This window comes from Mustelus asterias, chromosome 1 (assembly GCF_964213995.1).
Source record: "Mustelus asterias chromosome 1, sMusAst1.hap1.1, whole genome shotgun sequence".
Lineage (NCBI taxonomy): Eukaryota > Metazoa > Chordata > Chondrichthyes > Carcharhiniformes > Triakidae > Mustelus > Mustelus asterias.
In genome coordinates, this window is record NC_135801.1 from 103,163,453 (window position 1) to 103,178,955 (window position 15,503).

The window sequence follows — 15,503 nt, forward strand, 5'->3', positions numbered from 1 at the left end:
ACAGTGCAGAAGGAGGCCATTTGGCTCATCGAGTCTGCACCGACCACAATCCCACCCAGGCCATAACCCCATGTATTTACCCTAGCTAGTCCCCCTGACACTAAGGGACAATTTAGCACGGCCAATCCACCTAACCTGCACATCTTTGGACTGTGGGAGGAAACCGGAGCACCCGGAAGAACCCATGCAGTCATGGGGAGAACATGCAGACTCCACACAGACAGTGACCCAAGCTGGGAATTGAACCCAGGTCCCTGGCGCTGTGAGGCAGCAGTGCTAACCATTGTGCCACTGTCTGCCCAGTTGTGTTGGGCAATGCAATTGTTTTCCTGCTTGTGATTTGTCATCAATAATGATAAACTGCAAACAATCCTTCCTCAAATGTTATCATCAAGAAACAGCTTCAGTGGTTATTCATCTCATTGCTGTCGTATTTCACATTCATCTGCTTTACAGCGGTAACTGCATTACATATTGATTGTTTCAAACTCTGATAGATTTCTCAAATGAGTGGTTAAAGTACAGAATCAAAGAATGATACAGCACAGGAGGACATTTGTCACACCAGGCCTGTGTAGACTCATATAGTCATGATGTGGAGATGCCGGCGTTGGACTGGGGTAAACACAGTAAGAAGTCTAACAACACCAGGTTAAAGTCCAACAGGTTTATTTGGTAGCAAAAGCCACTAACTTTCGGAACAGGCTGTTCCTTCATCAGGTGGGTGGGAGTTCTGATCACAAACAGGGCTCAAAGACACAAACTCAATTGACATGAATAATGATCGGAATGTGAGTCTTTACAGCAAATCAAGTCTTAAAGGTACAGACAATGTGAGTGGACGGAGCATTAAGCACAGGTTAAAGAGATGTGCATTGTCTCCAGACAGGACAGCTAGTGAGATTTTGCACATCCAGGCAGTTGTGGGGGTTACAGATAGTGTGACATGAACCCAATATCCCGGTTAAGGCCGTCCTCATGTGTGCAGAACCTGGCTATCAGTCTCTGCACAACGACTCTGCGCTATCGTGTAGGCCGCCTTGGAGTATGCTTACCCGGAGATCAGAGGGTGAATGCCCGTGACCGCTGAAGTGCTCCCAAACAGGAAGAGAACAGTCTTGCCTGGTGATTGTCGAGCGGTGTTCATTCATCCGTTGTCGTAGCGTCTGCATGGTTTCCCCAATGTACCATGCCTCGGGACATCCTTTCCTGCAGCGTATCAGGTAGACAACGTTGGCTGATTTGCAAGAGTATGTACCATGTACCTGGTGGATGGTGTTCTCCCATGAGATGATGGCATCCGTTTCGATGATCCGGCACGTCTTGCAGAGGTTGCTGTGGCAGGGTTGTGTGGTGCCGTGGTCACTGTTCTCCTGAAGGCTGGGTAGTTTGCTGCGGACAATGGTCTGTTTGAGGTTGTGCAGTTGTTTGAAGGCAAAAAGTAGGGGTGTGGGGATGGCCTTGGCGAGATGCTCGTCTTCATCAATGACATGTTGAAGGCTCCGGAGGAGATGCCGTAGCTTCTCTGCTCCGGGGCAGTACTGGACGACGAAGGGTACTCTGTCCACTGTGTCCCGTGTTTGTCTTCTGAGGAGGTCGGTGCGGTTTTTCGCTGTGGCGCGTCGGAACTGTCGATCGATGAGTCGAGCGCCATATCCTGTTCTTATGAGGGCATGTTTCAGTGTCTGGAGGTCCCCCTCATCACAACAGATACCTCCAGAGGCTGCAGGAAAGGATGTCCCGAGGCATGGTACATTGGGGAGAGCATGCAGACACTACGACAACGGATGAATGAACACCGCTCGACAATCACCAGGCAAGACTGTTCTCTTCCTGTTGGGGAGCACTTCAGCGGTCACGGGCATTCAGCCTCTGATCTCCGGGTAAGCGTTCTCCAAGGCGGCCTTCATGACACACGATAGCGCAGAGTCGCTGAGCAGAGACTGATAGCCCCCCAGGTTCCGCACACATGAGGACAGCCTCAACCGAGATATTGGGTTCATGTCACACTATCTGTAACCCCCACAACTGCCTGGATGTGCAAAATCTCACTAGCTGTCCTGTCTGGAGACAATACACATCTCCTAAACCTGTACTTAATGCTCCCTCCACTCACATTGTCTGTACCTTTAAGACTTGATTAGCTGTAAAGACTCACATTCCAATCATTATTCATGTAAATTGAGTTTGTGTCTTTGAGCCCTGTTTGTGATCAGAACTCCCACCCACCTGACGAAGGAACAGCCTGTTCCGAAAGCTAGTGGCTTTTGCTACCAAATAAACCTGTTGGACTTTAACCTGGTGTTGTTAGACTTCTTACTGTGTAGACTTCTTACTGTGTAGACTCATATAGGCCATAAGATGTAAGAACAGAAGTAGGCCATTTGGCCCATCACATCTGTTGTCATTCAATGAGATCATGATTGATCTGAAATAATAATCTCCAACTCCACGTTCCCGCCTTATACCTGCAAGCCTTGATTTATTTACTGATTAACAATCTGGCTGTCTATCACAGCCTTTAGTAGAGTTATACAATTCATTCCACTCTTCTCTCTCCATGGCCATGTCATTATTTTCCCTTCATGTCGTAATCCAATTCTCTTTTGAATATTCTAATGAATCTTCTTCAGCCATTGTATTCCAAATCACAATAACTCAGTGATAACAAACATTGTTTCCACATATTGCAACTTTATCCAACATTGTCCTTTGCTTACCTTCCCTTCTGCCACTGGAAACAGTTTTTCCTTATTAACTCGATCAAAACTAATCATGATTTTTAAACAGCTCAGTTAGGTCTCCCCTTAACCTCTTCTGATCTCACAGCTTCTTCTCCAGTCTATCCACACAAATAAGGGCCCTCATTCCTGGTACCATTCAAGCAAATCTCATTTTCATTCCTTTCAAGGTCTTGACATTCTTCCTAAAATGTGGTACCCAGATTTGAACAGCAATACCCCAGACAAGACATAACTGGGGTTTTATAAAGGTTCAGCATAACTTCCTCACTTTCATGCTCAGTTCCTCTACTGATAAAGCCAAGGATCCCATATATTTTCTGAACAATCTTCTCAATTTTTATGTGGGTATAAATATATATACACACACAAAACTGGCTCTTGTAGACAAAAAATAGTGGGGGAAAAAAAAAATCGATTTATTTTCTAAAGTCATCCAGAAATGAGTTACAGATGTGTAGGAGTAGTGACCCACATTGCTTTATGCCTTCTATACAAAGAAGCATTTCCTCGCAGAAACATTGAATTAGGTTTACAGCTGGAATATGCCTCCCAGCTGTTGTTTTATACAGAATGGGGTTCATCAACTTTGAGCCAACAGTTTACTTTCAAATTAGAAATGTAATATTTGGGAGATTGATTCTTTGAAAGGGATGGTTTCGTTTCAACTTCTGCTTTCAGAGTCACCAAAGTCCAGAATCGTTTCAAATATCTCAGCATCAAGTTCCACTCGGAATATCAAAACGATTGACATTAGCAGCAGTATGTGCTCAACAACTGAATTAACACATTGACAATGCCAGTTATGGTTCAGCAACCATGTGCAACAGTTCAGCTCAGCAATAAGGTTGGCTACAGTAACCAGTGTGTGTTGGAACCTAATTATGTCACTTGCTCCATTTAAACAAATACACCGTACTTTAAAAGCTAATGTAGCAAAAAGGGGCATTGGTCACACAGTCTTGTAAGCCTCTCATTTCTACGAGAGTAAGGATCTGCCTACTTGATTTACTAAACTTTTGAAGGGCAGACGCACAAACATTGTGGAAGCTGGGCAAAGCAAATGATCCTCTGACCTGCTGTCTGCCCCCAATATTGCTGGTTTTGTATCCAACTGCCAGCACCTGCTCTGTTTTACTTTTAACTTGAGAAATTTGTGGGATGGATTTGATTCTTGGCATTCACTAGTCATTAGGGTAAATACATACTTGAGCAGATGGGTTGCTACAAAGAACTTGACTTAAATTTGGCGCAGTAAACTTGATCAAGTAAGTAATGACGTTACCACACAACTGATATTTACAATCACATCTTGGAAGGAAATGTAAGGGGTGCAGTGACTCGTCAAGGCTCCTGTGATCTTACTTTCTTTTGATACATCCATTTAGAAAGCTAAAAATGGTACCTGGCTTGCGAATTACTCACACCGCAAGACAAGAACTGATTGTGAAATATATACAGACACTTCCTGAACACCTATCATGTCTAAAGCTGTCCCCAACCTAAAGCAAGTTGATAAGACTTTCTGGAATGAAGGTAAAAATAAACAGTGAGGCAGTCATTTAAAAAAATTCAGGGACTAAGTAGCAGATGAAATCGATTTCATTGCTTTGACAATTTGAGCAAGGAAGTGACAAAAGTTAATTACATTTGTCTAAATTAATCATAGCTATTTTCCAACACTTACAGACACAAACTAATTCATGATATGGATGCACTTTTTAGACAATTCTGCGCTTTGTTGCAAGTTGTGTGAAAATGCATGTGTGGCCCAGCCCGATTCCATACGTCTCTCACACACTTTAAGATACAACCTACCTGAGCCAGGACTGCCCTGAGAAACCTGTGAGGCTCCCTCCGCTTAACGCGCTGTTCACTTGAGATCCGCTCAGAACCACGCACAAATTGTTTTATTTGCCCTCCTCGCGGGGAAATATACTCGGTACTTGATTGCGGTTACCAGCTAGCATTTCATTGAACACAAATACAGCGTTTAGGCTGCTAATTTCTGCTCTCACCATCACACCGCCCACCAGCGGTGACCGCACGAAGTGGAGCGAAGCAGGAAGTGGCAAACTTTCGGAGGACCGTCCCCCGGCCACTTGGTCACGACTTTAGATGGCGCTGCGTGACAAGCGCACAGTGCAATGTCTCAACAGGATTTGGACTTGCTCTCAGGCAGTGTTTAAAAGTTTAAGTTTAAAAGTTTTTAAGTTTGTTTTACTAGTGTCACAAGTAGGCTTATATTAACACTGCAATGAAGTTACGGTGAAAATCCCCCAGTCATCACACTCGGTACACTGAGGGAGAATTTAGCATGGCCGATGCACCTAACCAGCACATTTTTCACCTAACCAGCACACTTTTCAGACTGTGGGAGGAAACGGAGCACCCGGAGGAAACCCACGCAGTCACAGGGAAAATGTGCAAACTCCACACAGACAGTGACCCAAGCCGGGAATTGAACCTGGGTCCCTGGCGCTGTGAGGCAGCAGTGCTAACCACTATTAGTATCGCAAGTAGGTTCACATTAACACTGCAATGAAGATACTGTGAAAATCCCCGAGCCACCACACTCCAGCGCCTGTTCTGGTACACTGAGGGAAAACTTAGCATGGACAATGCACGTCTTTGGCATCACATGCCTGCAAATTATCCAGGGTTTGTGCCAATCCTGATCAGGGACAGCAGAATTAAGTCAATTCCACCCTGAACCTCAAAGCAGAACACACAGGAAGGGGATTCAAAATTGTTTTAAGTGCACCTGATATCTTCAATGCATGAGAACATCACCACCTGCAAGTTTCCATTCATGCCCCCATACCATTCACCTTCCCACAATCCTGGAACTCACAACTCAATTCTGTATAATCAGAGTAGTTATCCTACATTCATTTTAAAAGGTTATCAATAAACTCTGAGATAAAAGCAAAATACTGCAGATGCTGGAATCTGAAACACTTGCTGGAAATGCTGGAAAATCTCAGCAAATCTGACAACATATGTGGACAGAGAACAGAGCCAACGCTGCTAACTCGAGTTTGTCGAGGTACCAGACCAAGGTCACTCCCCTGCTGTTGACTGGGGTCAGCTGAGGTACCGGGTAGAGTGCTCTACAAATAACCAGTGTTGGGTTTGGCAGAATTTAGCTCAAATCTAACAGCGAGAGCTGAATTATTTCTGAGTTGTGTGAATGGCAATTGCCTGTATGAAACTTTATCAGGAAAGAAACTAACTATATTAGGGAAGATACTATTTTTTTGTTTTAAAAAAAAAATGTTATTATTGTGCAGTTATGAAACCAAATAGATCTCTGGTGCACTGATGGATGTAGCTCAATAAATTAACATTCTCTACATCAGTGTTGTCCAATTGAATTTTGATACTTGCCACATTTATGGTGATCTGGTGGTCATATTCCCCTCTTTATACAAAAAGTATGCAAAGAATGTGTTGACTTTTGTAACTATCTCCCAGAAACAAACTGAGATTGAGGGACAGGCGTAACGGTGAGCAATAGTGAAATAATGCATTTTGGAAGGTCTAATACAGATGGGAATTATACAGTAAATGGCAGAACCCTTAAGAGTATTGATAGGCAGAGGGATCTGGGTGTACAGGTGCACAGGTCACTGAAAGTGGCAACGCAGGTGGAGAATGTAGTCAAGGCATATGGCATGCTTGCCTTCATTGGCTGGGGCATTGAGTTTAAAAATTGGCAAGGCATGTTGCAGCTTTATAGAACCTTAGTTAGGCTGCATTTGGAATATAGTGTTCAATTCTTGTTGCCACATCACCAGAAGGATGTGCAGGCTTTGGACAGGGTACAGAAAAGATTTACCAGGATGTTACCTAGCATGGAGGGCATTAGCTATGAGGAGAGGTTGGAGAAACTTGGTTTGTTCTCACTGGAACGATGGAGGTTGAGGGTCAACCTGATAGAAGTCTACAAGATTATGAGAGGCATGGACAGAGTGAATAGTCTGAAGCTTTCTCCCAGGGTGGAAGAGTCAATTATGAGGGGGCACAGGTTTAAGGTGCAAGGGGCAAGGTTTAAAGGAAATGTACGATGGTACATTTTTTACACAGAGGGTGGTGGGTGCCTGGAACTCGCTGCCGGGGGAGATAGTGGAAGCAGATACGATAGTGACTTTTAAGGGGCATCTGGACAAATACATGAATAGGATGGGAATAGAGGGATATGATCACGGGAAGGGTCGGGGGTTTTAGTTCAGTCGGGCAGCATGGTCGGTGCAGGCTTGGAGGGCCGAAGGGCCTGTTCCTGTGCTGTAATTTTCTTTGTTCTTTGTTCTTTGTTCAATAGTGCACTGTACTGTGATTTGGCTCTGTCACAAAACATGTTTAGTAGCAATAATCATTACACAGCATCCTTTGCGGTGTAGAAAATAAAATATTTCAACATGCTTTCACTTCTTATAATGGAGGCCTCATTATCACGTATCCTGATGGAGATAGAATACAGATTTTTAAATATAAAGGATTGATTTTTTTCTGCAGGATTTTCCACTTGCTTTTCAGGCACCCACAGTTCATTGCAGACTGAATCTAGTACTGCATCCTTGGTCCAATAGGCTGCCACAGTGCCCTAATGTTCATCTGATTAAAATCTCTCATCTAGTGATAAACATCAATCCGCCACATGGGGTGAGCGGTGAGTATATTAAACAACACTAGTCCACATGAATGTTTGCATTCACTTGTTTTTGTGTAAAATCCATTTAAGGTTGCTGTTGAGTCGAGTTGGCTGCGGGAAACTATAAATATGTTGCTTAATTCATGTATGAAGATGTTAGGAATAGGAGTCAGCCATTTAGCCCATCAATTACTGAATAAATTCTGTTAACTTGTTGCACAAAAATAATTTTCTGTTCCCTTTTTGGCTTGTCCCAAGAACTCAGGTAAGGTGCAGATCTTGCCTTTTATTGCCTCTTATTGTGAAGGTTATGAGTTTAAGCCCCCAACTAGGAGTATGAGTACATTATGTAGGTTGATACTTTAACACAGCACTGAGGGGGTGCTGCCTTGTTGAAAATGCTGTCTCAGATCAGCGTCAAACTGAGGCCTACTAAAGTTGGATTTGAAGCATTTCATTGCACAATTGAAGAAAGACTCATAAAAATGCACCCTTCAACATTTGGCTGAAAAATCATCACCTCCAAAAACCTGTTTTCTTTTTGAATCTTATTACTGTTTGTGGGACCTGGCTCCTGCACTTATCACAAAACAACAGCAAATACACTTCAAAAGCAATTCATTGGCTGTAAAGTTTCCTATATTTTGTGTTATTGCTAAATCTAAATGTATACTGTTGAGACCCACTTACTGCTAGGGGCTTCGATGGGGCAGAATTTATAAAGAGCATCCAGGAGGGTTTCTTGAAACAGAATGTGAATAGCCCAACTCAGGAAGGAGCCATATTAGACCTGATATTGGGGAATGGGCTCGGCCAGGTGATCGAAGTTTCAGTAGGAGAGCATTTCGGGAAGAGTGATCATAATTCCGTAAGATAAGGACAAGAGTGGTCCTCGGGCAAATGTGTTAAATTGGGGGAAGACTAACTGCAACAACATTAGGCAGGATCTGGAGTGGGTAGATTGGGATAGGCTGTTTGAGGGTAAATCAACATCCGACATGTGGGAGTCTTTCAAATGTCAGTTGATTGGAATTCAGGACTGGCATGTATCTGTGAGCCTGAAGGATAAGTGTGGCAAGTATCGGGAACCCTGGATAACGAGAGCTATTATGAACCTTGTCAAAAAGTAAAAGGAAACATTTGTATGGTCTAAAAGGCTTAGGACAGTTGAAGCCATTGAAGAATATAAAGAACGTAGGAAGAAACTTAGGAAGGAGTTAGGGGGAGCTAAAAGGGATTATGAAAAGTCTTTGGCAAACAGGATTAAGGAAAATCCTAAGGCATTTTATAAGTATGTAAAGAGCAAGAGGGTAGCCAGGGAAAGGGTTGGTCCACTCAAGCATTGTGGAGGGAATTATGCTTGCAACCAGAGGAAATGGGCGAGATACTAAATGAATACTTTGCCTCAGTATTCACCAAAGAGAGGGACTTGATAGATGAGGAGCCTAGGGTAGGGTGTGCAGATATTCTGGGTCATGTCAATGTCAAAAAGGAGGAGGTGTTAGGCATCTTTAAAAGCATTAAAGTAGATAAGTCCCCAGGGCCTGATGGGATCTACCCCAGAATACTGAGGGAGGCAAGAGCAGAAATTGCTGGGGCCTTGACAGGAATCTTTGTATCCGAGTTGGCTACAGGTGAAGTTCCAGCGGACTGGAGGATAGCCAGTGCTATTCCATTGTTTAAGAAGAGCAGCAGGGATAATCCAGGAAATTATAGGCCAGTGCGCTTTACATCAGTGGTAGGGAAATTATTGGAAAAGATTCTGAGGGACAGGATTTACTCACAGTTTGAAACAAATGGACTTATTAGTGATAGACAGCATGGTTCTGTGAAGGGGAGGTCGGTGCCTCATCATCTTGATCGAGCTTTCCGAGGAAGTGACGAAGATGATAGATGAGGGAAAGCCAGTGGATGTTGTACACATGCACTTCAGTAAAGCCTTTGACAAGGTACCTCATGGTAGACTGGTATGAAAGGTGAAGTCACATGGGATCAGAGGAGAGCTGGTAAAATGGATACAGAACTGGCTTGGCCATAGAAAACAGAGGATAGCAGTAGAGGGGTGCTTTTCTGAATGGAAGGCTGTGACTAGCGGTGTTCCACAGGGATCAGTTCTGGGATCTTTGTTGTTCATAGTATATATAAATGATTTGGAGGAAAATGTAGCTGGTCTGATTAGCAAGTTCGCAGATGACACAAACATTTGTGGAGTTGCGGATAGTGAAGAGGATTGTCAAAGGATACAGCAAGATATAGACTGGTTGGAGACTTGGGCAGGAAATGACAGATAGAGTTTAATCCGGACAAGTGTGAGGTAATGCATTTTGGAAGGTCCAGTGCATGCAGGAATTATACAGTAAATGGTAGAATCCTTAGGAGTATTGATAGGTAGAGAGATCTGGGCGTACATGTCCACTGATCGCTGAAAGTGGCAATGCAGGTGGATAAGGTAGTCAATGCTTGCCTTCATCGGTCAGGGCATTGAGTATAAAAATTGGCAGGTGTACAGAACCTTAGTTAGGCCTCATTTAGAATATTGTGTACGATTCTGGTTGCCACACTACCAGAAGGATGTTGATGCTTTGGAGAGGGTACAGAAGAGGGTTACCAGGATGTTGCCTGGTCTGGAGGGTATTAGCTATGAGGATAAATGTGGTTTGTTCTCACTGGAACAACGGTGGTTGAGGGTAACCTAATCGAGGTTTACAAGGCATGAACAGAGTGGATAGTCAGATGCTCTTTCCTAGGGTAGAAAAGTCAAGTACTAGGGGACGTAGGTTTAAGGTATGTGGGGAAAGTTTAGCGGAGATGTGCGAGGCAAGTCTTTTGCACAGAGGCTGGTGAATGACTGGAACACGCTGCCCGGGGAGGTGATGGAGCAGTACGATAATGGTGTTTAAGGGGCAACTAGGCGAATACATGAATCGGATGGGAATGGAAGGATATGGACTCCGTAACTGCATAAGGTTTTAGTTTAGGCAGACATCATGATCGGCGCAGGCTTGGAGGGCCGAAGGGCCTGTTCCTGTGCTGTACTGTTCTTTGTTCTTGAATTAATTCCTTCCAAACCCGCAACATCTTTCACCTAGACTGACCAGGACAACAGATCCATGAGAACATCATCACCTGCAAGTTTCCCTCCAAGTCCCACACCATTTTGGCTCAGAAATACATCACCTTTTCACAATCCTGGAACTCCCCCCCTAACAGCACTGTGGGTGTACCTACATCACATGGCCTGCAGCAGTTCAAGGAGGTGGCTCACCACCAGCTTCTCAAAAGCAATTAGAGACAGGCAATAAATGCTGGCCCAGCCAGCATATCCTGTGAAAGAATGAAAAATAAATTCCAGGCAGACTGCAGACACAGGCAGTAAATCGCCAACTTAACCATTAAGTAGATCAGATGAGAGCCAAGTTGAGCTTTTGCACCATCCTAAATACCTGTCTAATGATGACACCTTTAAAGTAAGGTTAAATATACACCCACTGTATGAAAAATGCTGAGGCTTACATATACAACTTTTAAGGTGGTCTGTTGGAAGTCAGAGATTCTGATTATGCTTTAAAGCAGAATTAAGATTTCTAAGAAAAGTATAATCACACCATCCCCCTTGAAAAGCTGTCCACCATTGTCCTGCTGAGTAGGGCTGCCCTCGTGGCTTCACTCTTACTTACCCAGTTGTAGCTAGAATATCTCCAGCAATGACATTTTTTCTGGGTTTCATTTCATTTCTCACTGAATCCTCTAAGAATTTATCCTTGGCCTCCATCCTTTCTCTCATCTACATGTTGTCCCTCAGCGATATCATCCAAAGACATGCATCAGGTTCCACATGAAAGTTGATGGTGCCTAGCTTGCCCTCATTACCTTCTCCCTCATCCCCTTCACTATCTTATTGTCTGACCATTTGCCTGACTTCCAGTCCTAGGTGAACCACAATTTTTAATTGTCTATCTGAATAAATGCTTCTTTGGTTTATGTCAATTTTTGTTACATTATAGTGCGACAAACTAGGATACTTCCTACACATCAAAGACACTGGAGGTGGGGGGGTGGTGGGAGGGTTCAACCTGCGTTCAACGTCAGAGAGAACAACGATGTAGGTGGAAAATCTGGAAAGATCGTTTTTCCTGATTTCCTCACCCCTTGCTGACAATGTCACACGGTTCATATCCACAAAAAGCTGGAACCTTATTTAAATAAATGTCAGTGAATTTAAATATTACTAATACCCCTCCGCCACATGATCCCCCCTCACTAATTATTTGTACAAATTGGCGAGGTTCTCAACAGATTTGGGCAAATGAGAAACAATTGAAGGGATCCACCCGAGGTCGCAGAGGTAAGTATAGCCCCCAGGGGAGAGAGATATGTCCGGTGACCCCGGCACTGGTTGGCACTGTCAGGTTGGTGGGTGCAAATGCTGATGATGATTGTATGCGGGTAAAGTGAAGGGAATACCAGTGATGATTGTTGGAGGTGCAAGGGCAAGAGAATGCCAGCGATTAATGTTGGTGATAAGACCATAAGACCATAAGACATAGGAGCGGAAGTAAGGCCATTCGGCCCATCGAGTCCACTCCACCATTCTATCATGGTTGATTTCAACTCCATTTACCCGCTCTCTCCCCATAGCCCTTAATTCCTCGAGAAATCAAGAATTTATCAATTTCTGTCTTGAAGACGCTTAACGTCTCGGCCTCCACAGCCCTCTGTGGCAATGAATTCCACAGACCTACCACTCTCTGGCTGAAGAAATTTCTCCTCATCTCTGTTCTAAAGTGACTCCCTTTTATTCTAAGGCTGTGCCCCCGCGTCCTAGTCTCCCCTGCTAATGGAAACAACTTCCCTACGTCCATCCTATCTAAGCCGTTCATTATCTTGTAAGTTTCTATTAGATCTCCCCTCAACCTCCTAAACTCCAATGAATACAATCCCACGATCCTCAGACGTTCATCGTATGTCAGGCCTACCATTCCCGGGATCATCCGTGTGAATCTCCGCTGGACCCGCTCCAGTGCCAGTATGTCCTTCCTGAGGTGTGGGGCCCAAAATTGCTCACAGTACTCCAAATGGAGCCTAACCAGTGCTTTATAAAGCCTCAGAAGTACATCCCTGCTTTTGTATTCCAAGCCTCTTGAGATAAATGACAACATTACATTTGCTTTCTTAATTACGGACTCAACCTGCAAGTTTACCTTTAGAGAATCCTGGACTAGGACTCCCAAGTCCCTTTGCACTTTAGCATTATGAATTTTGTCACCGTTTAGAAAATAGTCCATGCCTCTATTCTTTTTTCCAAAGTGCAAGACCTCGCACTTGCCCACGTTGAATTTCATCAGCCACTTCTTGGACCACTCTCCTAAACTGTCTAAATCTTTCTGCAGCCTCCCCACCTCCTCAATACTACCTGCCCCTCCACCTATCTTTGTATCATCGGCAAACTTGGCCAGAATGCCCCCAGTCCCGTCATCTAGATCGTTAATATATAAAGAGAACAGCTGTGGCCCCAACACTGAACCCTGCGGGACACCACTTGTCACCGCTTGCCATTCTGAGAAAGAACCTTTTATCCCAACTCTCTGCCTTCTGTCTGACAGCCAATCGTCAATCCATGTTAGTACCTTGCCTCGAATACCATGGGCCCTTATTTTACTCAGCAGTCTCCCGTGAGGCACCTTGTCAAAGGCCTTTTGGAAGTCAAGATAGATAACATCCATTGGCTCTCCTTGGTCTAACCTATTTGTTATCTCTTCAAAGAACTCTAACAGGTTTGTCAGGCACGACCTACCCTTACTAAATCCATGCTGACTTGTCCTAATCCGACCCTGCACTTCCAAGAATTTAGAAATCTCATCCTTAACGATGGATTCTAGAATTTTGCCAACAACTGAGGTTAGGCTAATTGGCCTATAATTTTCCATCTTTTTTCTTGTTCCCTTCTTGAACAGTGGGGTTACAACAGCGATTTTCCAATCCTCTGGGACTTTCCCTGACTCCAGTGACTTTTGAAAGATCATAACTAACGCCTCCACTATTTCTTCAGCTATCTCCTTTAGAACTCTAGGATGTAGCCCATCTGGGCCCGGAGATTTATCAATTTTCAGACCTTTTAGTTTCTCTAGCACTTTCTCCTTTGTGATGGCAACCATATTCAACTCTGCCCCCTGACTTTCCTGAATTGTTGGGATATTACTTGTGCCTTCTACTGTGAAGACTGACGCAAAGTACTTATTAAGTTCCTCAGCTATTTCCTTGTCTCCCATCACTAGATTACCAGCGTCATTTTGGAGCGGCCCAATGTCTACTTTTGCCTCCCGTTTGTTTTTAATGTATTTAAAGAAACTTTTACTATCATTCCTAATGTTACTGGCTAGCCTACCTTCATATTTGATCCTCTCCTTCCTTATTTCTCTCTTTGTTATCCTCTGTTTGTTTTTATAGCCTTCCCAATCTTCTGACTTCCCACTACTCTTTGCCACATTATAGGCTCTCTCTTTTGCCTTGATGCATTCCCTGACTTCCTTTGTCAGCCATGGCTGCCTAATCCCCCCTCTGATAACCTTTCTTTTGTTTGGGATGAACCTCTGCACTGTGTCCTCAATTACTCCCAGAAACTCCTGCCATTGCTGTTCTACTGTCTTTCCCACTAGGCTCTGCTTCCAGCCGATTTTTGTCAGTTCCTCCCTCATGCGCCTGTAATTACCTTTATTTAACTGTAGAACCTTCACATCTGATTCTGCCTTCCTTCTTTCAAATTGCAGACTGAATTCTACCATATTATGATCACTGCTTCCTAAGTGTTCCCTTACTTTAAGATCTTTTATCACGTCTGGCTCATTACATAACACTAAGTCCAGAATAGCCTGTTCCCTCGTGGGCTCCATCACAAGCTGTTCCAAAAAGCCATCCTGTAAACATTCAATGAATTCCCTTTCTTTGGGTCCACTGGCAACATTATTTACCCAGTCCACCTGCATATTGAAATCCCCCATGATCACTGTGACCTTGCCTTTCTGACATGCCCTTTCTATTTCGTGGTGCATTTTGTGCCCCTGGTCCTGACCACTGTCAGGAGGCCTGTACATAACTCCCATTATGGTTTTTTTGCCTTTGTGGTTCCTCAACTCTACCCACACAGACTCCACATCGTCTGACCCTATGTCGTTTAGTGCTATTGATTTAATTTCATTTCTAATTAACAAGGCAACCCCGCCCCCTCTACCCACCTCTCTGCCTTTTCGATAGGTTGTGAATCCCTGGATGTTTAACTGCCAGTCCTGAACCCCCTGCAACCACGTCTCTGTGATGCCTACCACATCATACCTGCCAGTCACAATCTGGGCCACAAGCTCATCTACCTTGTTCCGGACACTGCGGGCATTTAAATATAGCACCTTTAATTCCCTATTGACCGTCCCTTTTTGTTTTCGTAGTGTGGTGGACCTTGGTTTACTGAGCCTTTCCAGACACTGTGTCATATTTTGTGAGATGGGGAGGGGGAGCCCCCAATATCGTCATGGCTGGGGGGGGAAGGGGGGAGTTCTTTTTGTTTTAATCTGGGCGTCTTCTAAAGGTGGCGTCCGATCTTTGTGAGTGAGTGTTTCAGGCTCTATCAGGCTCCGCCCCACCAGAATGATGGTATAAAACCTACCCACCCACAGTCTGGAGGGAAAACTGGTTGGTGTAGCTGACGAGCTCCACATCGGTTTTCAGTCTGAGCCTACATTTTTAAATAAATTGGTAAGATTCCATTCCCTATATAAACATTGAAACTCACCAAATCCGGGCAGCACAGAAGCACAGGGGTCAGCACTGCTGCCTCACAACGCCAGGGACCTGGGTTCGATTGGTTCACTGTCTGTATGGAGTTTGCACATTCTCCCCATGTCTGAACTGAAGCGGGTGAATCCATCAAAGAGAGTCATGCAATGTTGGTCTGAGGAATCGGATGAACTCCTACAGGGCTGCTTGGAGTCAGTAGACTGATAAGTATTTAAAAACTCTGCGACCAGCCTGAACGAGTCCTCCACTACAGTAACTGACTTCATTAGTAAGTGTGTAGAAGACTGTGTGCCAAAGAAGCAAATCCGTGTGTTTCCCAA

The 15,503-nt window shown here is 44.2% G+C and overlaps 1 protein-coding gene across 2 annotated transcripts in view; it reads right to left on the reverse strand.

Moving 5' to 3' along the window:
- arap2 (ArfGAP with RhoGAP domain, ankyrin repeat and PH domain 2) overlaps nucleotides 1-4,765 on the reverse strand; it is a 361,519-nt gene extending 356,754 nt beyond the window's left edge. For both annotated transcript variants that reach the window (XR_013498288.1, XM_078215698.1), the window contains exon 1: nucleotides 4,560-4,765. The gene's annotated coding sequence lies outside the window, so the exon portion shown is untranslated. The remainder of the gene's footprint in view (nucleotides 1-4,559) is intronic.
- Nucleotides 4,766-15,503: the final 10,738 nt, after the last annotated feature.